At 43.6% G+C, this 8,817-nt stretch overlaps 1 long non-coding RNA gene across 2 annotated transcripts; it reads right to left on the minus strand.

Moving 5' to 3' along the window:
- Positions 1-1,792: 1,792 nt before the first annotated feature.
- On the minus strand, positions 1,793-5,649 carry LOC310742588. Of its 2 annotated transcripts, none has more exons than XR_014538587.1 (3): positions 5,466-5,649; positions 2,633-2,767; positions 1,793-2,329 (listed from the first exon to the last, which is right to left on the minus strand). It is a non-coding gene; the product is annotated as an uncharacterized lncRNA (long non-coding RNA). The 2 variants fall into 2 exon arrangements; XR_014538588.1 differs by having other exon boundaries at positions 5,277-5,649.
- Between the last annotated feature and the right edge of the window lie 3,168 nt (positions 5,650-8,817).

Below are 8,817 nucleotides of genomic sequence, written 5' to 3' on the forward strand. Positions count from 1 at the left end.
CACTTCAGAGACCTGACGAATCAGTCTGGCGGCGATTTCTAGTAGAAGGTCAGGAACGGGTCTCTACATTTGTAGAAAATAAGCTTAATTTACAATTTCTGCAAATAAACATATCACTAAAACAGCACAAGTTCACAGTGATCTCCCCTTGCAACAAAACAGATGTCAAAGCAGTTTCCTTGGGAACGTCTTAGTGTCTGGGAAAATGAAGATTCGTACAAGATAATTTATCAGTTGTAAATGTCTGTGAACCCAAAAGGAACACTTGCAGTTGAATCGAAGTCATGCCAGTATTTACTACTATTTTTAATTTTTTTATGTGGTGGTGGTGAGGAGCAGAGAACATCTTTGAGGAATCCTTCATTGCAGTGGACCCCTCATCTGGAAGAAGGGTTGCTTTTGGTCTTATCATCATTACAGAAGTAAAACTAAAGGTTTCACAGGAATATACCTTTCCAAGAGAGAAAGCTGCCATACACGAAGTCAGGTCATGGATCTAGCTAGCTCAGTGTCATTGACACTGAGGGACAGCAGCTCTCCAGAATTTCAGTCCAACCTGGAGATGTCAGGTATTGAACTCCAGGTTTTCTTCATGCAAAGCAGATGCTTCACAACTGAACTACAACCCTTCCGTCACATAATACATCACTATGGACAGTGAGAAAACTAAGGAATAGGCACATTTTAGTTGGTTTGCTACCAGGTCAACCCTTTATGTCACTTTAATGGCAAAACTGTGAATGGCAAACATCTTCAGTGCTGCAAGAATGAAGAAAACCCAAAGGATGGGCCTGGAGTCCTACTTTTGTCAGACTGCATGTTTAATCAGGGTTTTGAACACTAATTAAAGATGAAGTCAGTTGGTGAAGGAAGAGAAGAAGATGATGTGGGCAAGATTGTCTATCTTCATCTCTTTCTCCCCACCCAAACCTAGCGCTGAACAATGCCCCCAATTTGGTTTGGGGCTGGGTAGGAGCAGTTTGCCTCAGATCAGGGCTTGATCAGGATTGGAGCTGAATCAGGCGCTAAACTGAATTGTGGCTCCTTTGCAGAGCTCTAATGTCTGGAGAGATTCCTAGTTGTATAGCTGTTGTTTCCAATGGCAGTCATATGTGTTCCATTGCATCTCATTTGGCCCTCAATTGCTGCCACATTCATCCCTGCCCTTCTTCACTCTTGCATGAGCAACTGAGTCTACGAAATATTGCTGGCTGGACCTGCTGAGAACTACAAATACATAGGGTTTTCTAGCCATTTTAAAAAATCCCCTACACTTGCTTCAATGTTATGCTTCATTAGCCCCAATCCAGGATTCGGCGACATTGGCAAAGAAAAAGCGCTTTATATGCTTTGTATATGCATTATAACACTGTGATGCCAGATGGCGCTGTGGAGTTCCATGTTTGCCAACGTGATTTCTCATACAAAGTTTACAACGTGTTTAACTGAAATGCTTCTTTGATGTGTCTAGATCCAGCCCTGGTGGCTGGATCTACATAATGAAGGCAGAAGGATTTTGTGCAAAACTTCATTTTCAGCAGGCTCCTCATTTATGTACATTTTTTTGAATACTGGGGTGAGGCGAGTGGGTGGGAAGACAACCTAATCAGCTGCATCTGGTAAGATTCTCTTCTCCCATTCATTCGGGAATATTGACTGCGCGTCGGGTTTCTCTCAATGTCATGCAATCTATAGGGACACCTGCTCGGTTGCCTCTTTTAAAAACAGTGTGGGAAAGAGCTCCTGTTCTCAACCCAGAGCAGAGAATTTGGCTTTGGAGGCTCCCTCCTTTCACATCCCAGCTCCTCCGAACACCCTTCTGGAATCCCTGAAAGCACAGTAGCCTTTATGTGCCCAGCTCTCGCTCCCACACACGGCGTTACATGAAGTCCCCGCCCCACACTCCGAGAAAGGGAACAAAACCACCAAACCCTGGAAAGTTCCCTTCACAAAGTAGTAAAAGTTCTCCATTGAGGTGCACACACTGGCACTGTGCGTATTTGTATTGAGAGCTTGTGCACTCACACCCCCCCCCCACATGCAGTCACACAGACACACAGACACACATAGAGTATTCTCCAAGTCAGAATGTTCTTTTTACCCTTGAAGTTGCCAGGGCAACCGAGAAGGAGCAACTGAAAAGCAAGTTGCTTGCAATGCGCTGTATAATCCTCTGTTTTCTAAACATGGTTGGAGCAGGGGCTGGAATCAGCCGAGGAAGCTCCGGTGTCAGTCGTGGACATTAGCTTTTATCTGTCGCAAGGGTGAATCTCTTAATTTTGGTTTCTTTCAGTTTCTCATTTCCCAAGGCTTCCGCTCTCCACATAAGCTTGCAATTTTTTCAAAATAAAAAAAAAAATCACGAGAATTCGTCAGCATTTCACTGTAAACTTCTCCTAATAGACACATGTTTGCATGTAATTTTGCAATATTATGCACATTTTTGCAAGACATTGTTCCCTAATATAATGCAGATTTCATTCATAGCTGCGTCTCTAGACATCTTTTTCTCTACCATATGCATTTTTTCAGACAAATGACTTGGCCGGTGAACTGAAATTACAAAATTTGGGGAAGTGCAAAATTCAAAGGACGGCTGTGTTTTGGTTTGTGATGTGTAAAGTAGACCCACCTTTCAAATGTCAGTCAGCTGTTGCACATGGGAAGGAGGTGAGGCACCAACATGGGTATATTCTTTCAGAGGCACTATGCCTCTGAATGCCAGTTGCTGGAAATCATCTTCATCTCTCAGGGATATTCGATGAAGCTGAATATTAGAAGACACACAAAAAGGGTACTTTTTTCAAAGCAGCACATAGTTGAGCCATGGAACTTGCCCCCACAAAAGGCAGTGATGGCCACCAATTTGGATGCCTTTAAAAGAGGGTTAGAGAAAAGTCCAAGGGGTGTTTTTCTGCAAAAACACACAGAAAGTACGAAATAGGCCTAGGAATTAATTAGGAGTTAATTAAATAAATGAGATTTAGAATGTTAAGAAAAGTTAAGATATTTGATTAAAACTGGAATATTGTTTTGGAATAATGATATTGGAAAACTGCTACATTCAGTTACAAGGAAATTCGGATGTGAGGGATTAGAGGAAGTCAAGTAATATGTTTATGAAGTTAGAAATTCAAGTTATTAATCAATTTGTATTGTTTATGTGTTTGTTGTTATATCTTCTGTGTTTATTCTTTATTTGTTTTATTTATATTTTGTGTTAGTTGTTTTACAGTATGTGTTGTATATGTATGAAACTTAATAAATATTATTGGGGGGGGGGACACAGGCTGAAGGAAAGAAGTTGGGTGTCGTTGGCTGGGTGCAGAATACTGTCTATGGCACTGTGCAAGGCCAAATCCAAGGTCCTACTGTCAAGGTGTGACAACTTCAAGAATGGCTTCAGAAGACAGGAAGCCCCAAGTCCCGCATTGACAGAGCTGAATTTCGCAATGAGAAGAAGATTGCTTGTTTAGGGCATAGTGACTTTTGTATTGTCAAATAATAGTGCCCCGGGAGGAAAGCACTATATTTGTAGTAAGAAGAAGAAGAAGAAGAGTTTGGATTTGATATCCCGCCTTTCACTCCCCTTCAGGAGTCTCAAAGCGGCTAACAATCTCCTTTCCCTTCCTCCCCCACAACAAACACTCTGTGAGGTGAGTGGGGCTGAGAGACTTCAAAGAAGTGTGACTGGCCCAAGGTCACCCAGCAGCTGCATGTGGAGGAGCGGAGACGCAAACCCAGTTCCCCAGATTAGGAGTCTACCGCTCTTAACCACTACACCACACTGGCTCTCATCAAGTAAGAGCAATAAGCTCATTGGGAAGAAAGCGCTCCCTTTAGTTTTTCTATTAATTGTTTATATGCAGATTTATTCACTTTTAACTATATATTTAAATTATTTATTTACATTGTGATTACATTGGTTACACTGCATGTTCTAAGAACTTGATGTGTTAAGAGTTGTTAATAAAGTGTATGCTTAGGTTTGTTTGGGGATGCGGGTGGCGCTGTGGGTTAAACCACAAAGCCTAGGACTTACCGATCAGGTTGGTGGTTCGAATCCTCGCAACGGGGTGAACTCCCATTGCTCGCTTCCTGCTCCTGCCAACCTAGCAGTTTGAAAGCACGTCAAAGCGCAAGCAGATAAATAGGTACCACTCTGGTGGGAAGGTAAACAGTGTTTCTGTGTGCTGCTCTGGTTCGCCAGAAGCGGCTTAGTCATGCTGGCCACATGACCCAGAAGCTGTACGCCGGCTCCCTCGGCCAATAAGACGAGATGAGCGCCACAACCCCAGAGTCGGTCACGACTGGACCTAATGGTCAGGGGTCCCTTTACCTTTACCTTTATGTCTATTAATGGCTACTAGCCATGCTGGCTTTGTTCCAGCTCTGCTCCCAGAGGCAGTGTGCCTCTGAGTACCAGTTGCTAATAATCATGGGCATCTGGTTGGCCACTGTGAGAAGAGAGTGGTGGCTTAATCCAGCAGGGCAAGTTCTTATGTCCTTATACTTGCTTTGCCTCAGGCAGCAAAACATATTGGGTTGCCCCTGGCATAGGCAGAAGTTACATGGAGGTCTACACAGCACGTCATTTGGCCTTCACAGTCCTCCCTGGTTCCAGGAGATGCCAGGAATTCATTAACTGTGAGAAAAGAGAACTCTGACGAGTGCAAACATAAACTAACACAGCACCAAATTAAAGCATCACTTGCATTTCACACTGCCCCTGCTTTGGGCTAATTAGTAGAGAAATTAAAACTCGCACTTGTCAGCCGCAGCAGAATCACACTGAAATCATTTTGGAGGCGGTTGCACAGTGTTAAGATAACATGAAAATATTTGTATTTCAAATAGCGCTAACCTTAAAGCCATTAAAATCTCTCTCTGCTTAGGAACTGGCTTAGAACCACTGATCACTTTCTCAGCTGTGGATTTATTTAAGTTAAATATGCCGAAGACATATGGCTGACTGACTTTATACAATTGCATCCCAACCTTACGGGAGGGGGGGGGGAAATGGCATGGATGCTATGGAATCTCGTATATTTCCTTCCTCAGAGGCCAGTTTTCTGATTACAGGGACTACTCCCGATCCTTTTCAATCCAATGCTCCTCTACATTAATTCCTTATGACAGCAACAAACTGTAACTGGTGCTCAATGGTGTTTTGCGTTAGAAGGCAAAATTGGCACAGCCCTCAGGTTAGAGGTCTGCAAGGAATATACAGAAGGCAGGGCAAACCGGGCTGGCTTTCATAAATCCTTGGCATATACTGATATAAGACAGCATGGGAGTGAGGTCTGGGCATGGGGCCCTGCGAATCGGCCTTAGGCAGATTGTTTTTTTCCAGTTTGAGTGATTTCAAAATATGGCCACCTCCAATAATCAGATGACATTTACCTCAAATGCTGGTCACAATAACCTCTGCCAACTAGTAACATTGTGTGTGTGCCTTTAGATACCTTAAAGCTCAGGTTGTACTGAGTAGCACCCAATTTAATTTGCTGGGGAAAGCAGTGCTTTCCCAAGAGTGGCATTTCCTCCCCAAATCCCTTAAACATGTGAGCTTTCGTTTTCCTTGATCCTGTCTGCTGCCATTTATTCCACCATCTGCAACAACCTCAGCAGAACACTTTTCTGGTTCAAACTCCCCTCTCCTTCTCAGAGTGATCACAGACAGTTAAGGATCGCTTAATGAATAGGATGATGTCACAATGCCACACAGCCAATCAGATTAAGCTATGTGCTGACATCGTTAAGGGCAAACAAGTCTGAAGGCAATGCTTCCTCATCTAGGGGAAAAACTTTAGTAATTGGATTTAGTAATTAAAATGTTTTAACACTTAAAAAATACTTACAAGGCAGACTAATGGCCGCTGAGTGCCTTCTTTTTTGTTATTGATTGCAAGGGCATAGCTCTCACCATGAAACCATAGGGAAGGCAGGGGTGGCTAATTTGTGACCCTCTAGATACTTGTTGGACTCCAACTCCCGCCAGCCCCAGCCAGCATGCCCAGTGGTCAGGGATGATGAGAGTTGGAGTTCCAATAACACCTGCAGCACTGTAGGTCAACCACACCTACTACATAACCACCCTGACAGCGATAGCACTTTATGAGATCGCAACATTCTCAAGGGAGAATTGCAGACATATTGCCAAGATGTGAGACAAGAGCTGATCCAAGCAGCTGCTATTTGTCAAGGAAGGAAGGAAGGAAGGAAGGAAGGAAGGAAGGAAGGAAGGAAGGAAGGAAGGAGTCCTTAGTCCACCACATCATGGAACCTAGTAGGAGAACAACTATGTCCCAGCCACATATTAACCTAGAGTGCACAGATCAAGTGAATTTGCTCCAGTCAAATTCCTTTCCCACCACATTGATGAACCCTGTACCAGCTTATTTCCAGACCTGATGCCCAGACTGCCTCCTACAGATGCCACCTACTTCTATTCTTGTTTTGTTCATTAGCCTTATCTGAGCTGTTTCCTATTTTTATTCTATTCCGGATTTTACCAGCTTGAATTTTGTATACGCTTTTGCCTGGGATTATGAGTTCTGAAGTCAAGCTTAAAACGCAAATATGAACATTAAGCTGATAATGAGTTTAACGCTTGGAATTTTAATTGCCTTGGTAGACACACCATTGAAATTAACATAATAGCAGGTCAGCAGTACTGAAGTGGATAGAAAGCTCTACTGGAAAACTTCATCCGGTGCCCCTAGATAATTTTCTCTATCATTACACGGTAAAGTTTTAAAATCAGGAGAGCACCTGATTGCATGCAGATTAGAGTGGGGGTGGGGGGAGGAACCCACACACCCTCAATACTGATATATGAAATCATTATTGCCTCCATCTCGATGGCACTTAAGCTCAAAATGAAAGAAGAGAAGGGAATGGGAGAGGCAGTCATTCTTCTCGGCTTCTGATGACCTGTAAGAAACCACTTATGGGGGATTGGATGGCACTCAGCAATGAAACCTGAAACTTTTTAACAGCTATAGACCAAAGCTTCTTCATCATCTCACTTGAGTCGCACACTGCAGCCCCGATCCGGAGAACCTCGCGCACAAAGAAACTCCCCTCCGAATGGATGGGTGAAATTGAAAAATCTGCCGGCAATGCTCATCATCTAGAGGAAGTTGGGGGAACTGAGAGCATGAACCATAACTGGGACTGGTGTAGTGGCAGTCCATGCTGGCATGCATACCTAAGTGTTGGAAGTGGGGTATTTCACCCGTGCAGCATTATTGTTGGGAAGAGCCATAGCTCAGTGACTAGAGCGTCTTCCTTGCATGTAGAACGTCCCAGGTTCAAGCCCAGCATTTCCAGGTAGGGCTGAGAAAACCTCCCCTGGAGAGCAGCTGCTAGTCAATTTAGACAACACTGAGCTAAGATGCACCGATTTCGGCTTTTAAGAAGGTGTTGATGTGCAAAACGAGGCTGGACAGAAGCATGCCTGCTCTTCATGTGATTGTTGTCATGTGAACAATCTAAATGCCGAAGTGGGTGTTTTTCTCTCTGGCATCCAAAGCAGGTGTGTGGGGCAGGGATGGAAGGTAGCAACGTTGTCCCTTGCCGAACCCAATCTATTTACTGTAAAGGTAAAGGGACACGGGTGGCGCTGTGGTCTAAACTACTGAGCCTCTTGGGCTTGCAGATCAGAAGGTCGGCGGTTCGTATCCCCATAATGGAGTGAGCTCCCGTTGCTCTGCCCCAGCTCCTGCCAACCTAGCAGTTTGAAAGCATGCCAGTGCAAGTAGATAAATAGGTACCACTGCGGCAGGAAGGCAAACAACATTTCTGTGTCACGGTGTTCCATTGTGCCAGAAGCGGTTTAGTCATGCTGGCCGCATGACCCGGAAAGCTGTCTGTGGACAAACACTGACTCCTTTGGCCTGAAAATGAGATGAGTGCTGCACCCTGTGGTCACCTTTGACTTGACTTTAACCATCCAGGGGTCCTTTACCATTTTATTTTATTTTATTTATTTTATTTATTATTTTATCTGTAGATGACCTGGCCTTTGTATTCTGAAACCAGGGGTTGTTCTTCAGTGGCTGCATCCATCATTGACATTCCTCTGCTGCTCCTTAATCATCCTCTAAAAGACGGAACTGGTTGGATCTCATGGGAAAAAAAGAACTTATTAAAAATGCTTTGTACATGTGAATTTAATTTTTAAAATATGTTTACAAGACACTCAACGATGTGTGAAATTATGCAATTATTCCGTAACTGCACTTCATTAATTAATATTTTCATTAAACTGTAATTTGGCGGCTTCTTTTTCTTCCTTACATTATATTTTAAGACCACAAGCACAAACACCTTCTTCCTATGCATGCAGCTTAGTTGGTGGAGGGTAGAAAAATGCTTTGCAGATGCATGTTTTATCCCCAAAGTTTCAATGGAAAAGGCCAGTGACAAATGGATGGATGGATAGGGAAGAGGGGCTTGTTGTTTTATTCCCCTTGCAAAGCAACAATTCCCGAAGTGGGTTAACAGTCAATTACCCTTCCTGGGGAACTCTGGGAATTGTGGCTCTAGGAGAGGAAGAGGGGTATCCTAACATCCCTCAGCGTCCTTTACAAACTACAGTTCCCAGAATTCTTTGGGGTATCATAGTGCTTGTAATGTCTGCTGCAGAGGGGTCCTAAATCCCACCAGGTTCAGTGGGGCTTAGTCGCAGGTAGGTGGGCATAGAACTGCAGCCTTATTGTTTGCCTTTTAATTATGCAGTTAACGATAGAGCATTAAATGATCATTCCAATAAATCTTTCTGCAAATCATAATTTTAAAGCAGCGCTCAAA

The sequence above is a fragment of the Podarcis filfolensis genome (genome assembly GCF_964270895.1).
Source record: "Podarcis filfolensis genome assembly, chromosome: 9".
NCBI lineage: Eukaryota > Metazoa > Chordata > Lepidosauria > Squamata > Lacertidae > Podarcis > Podarcis filfolensis.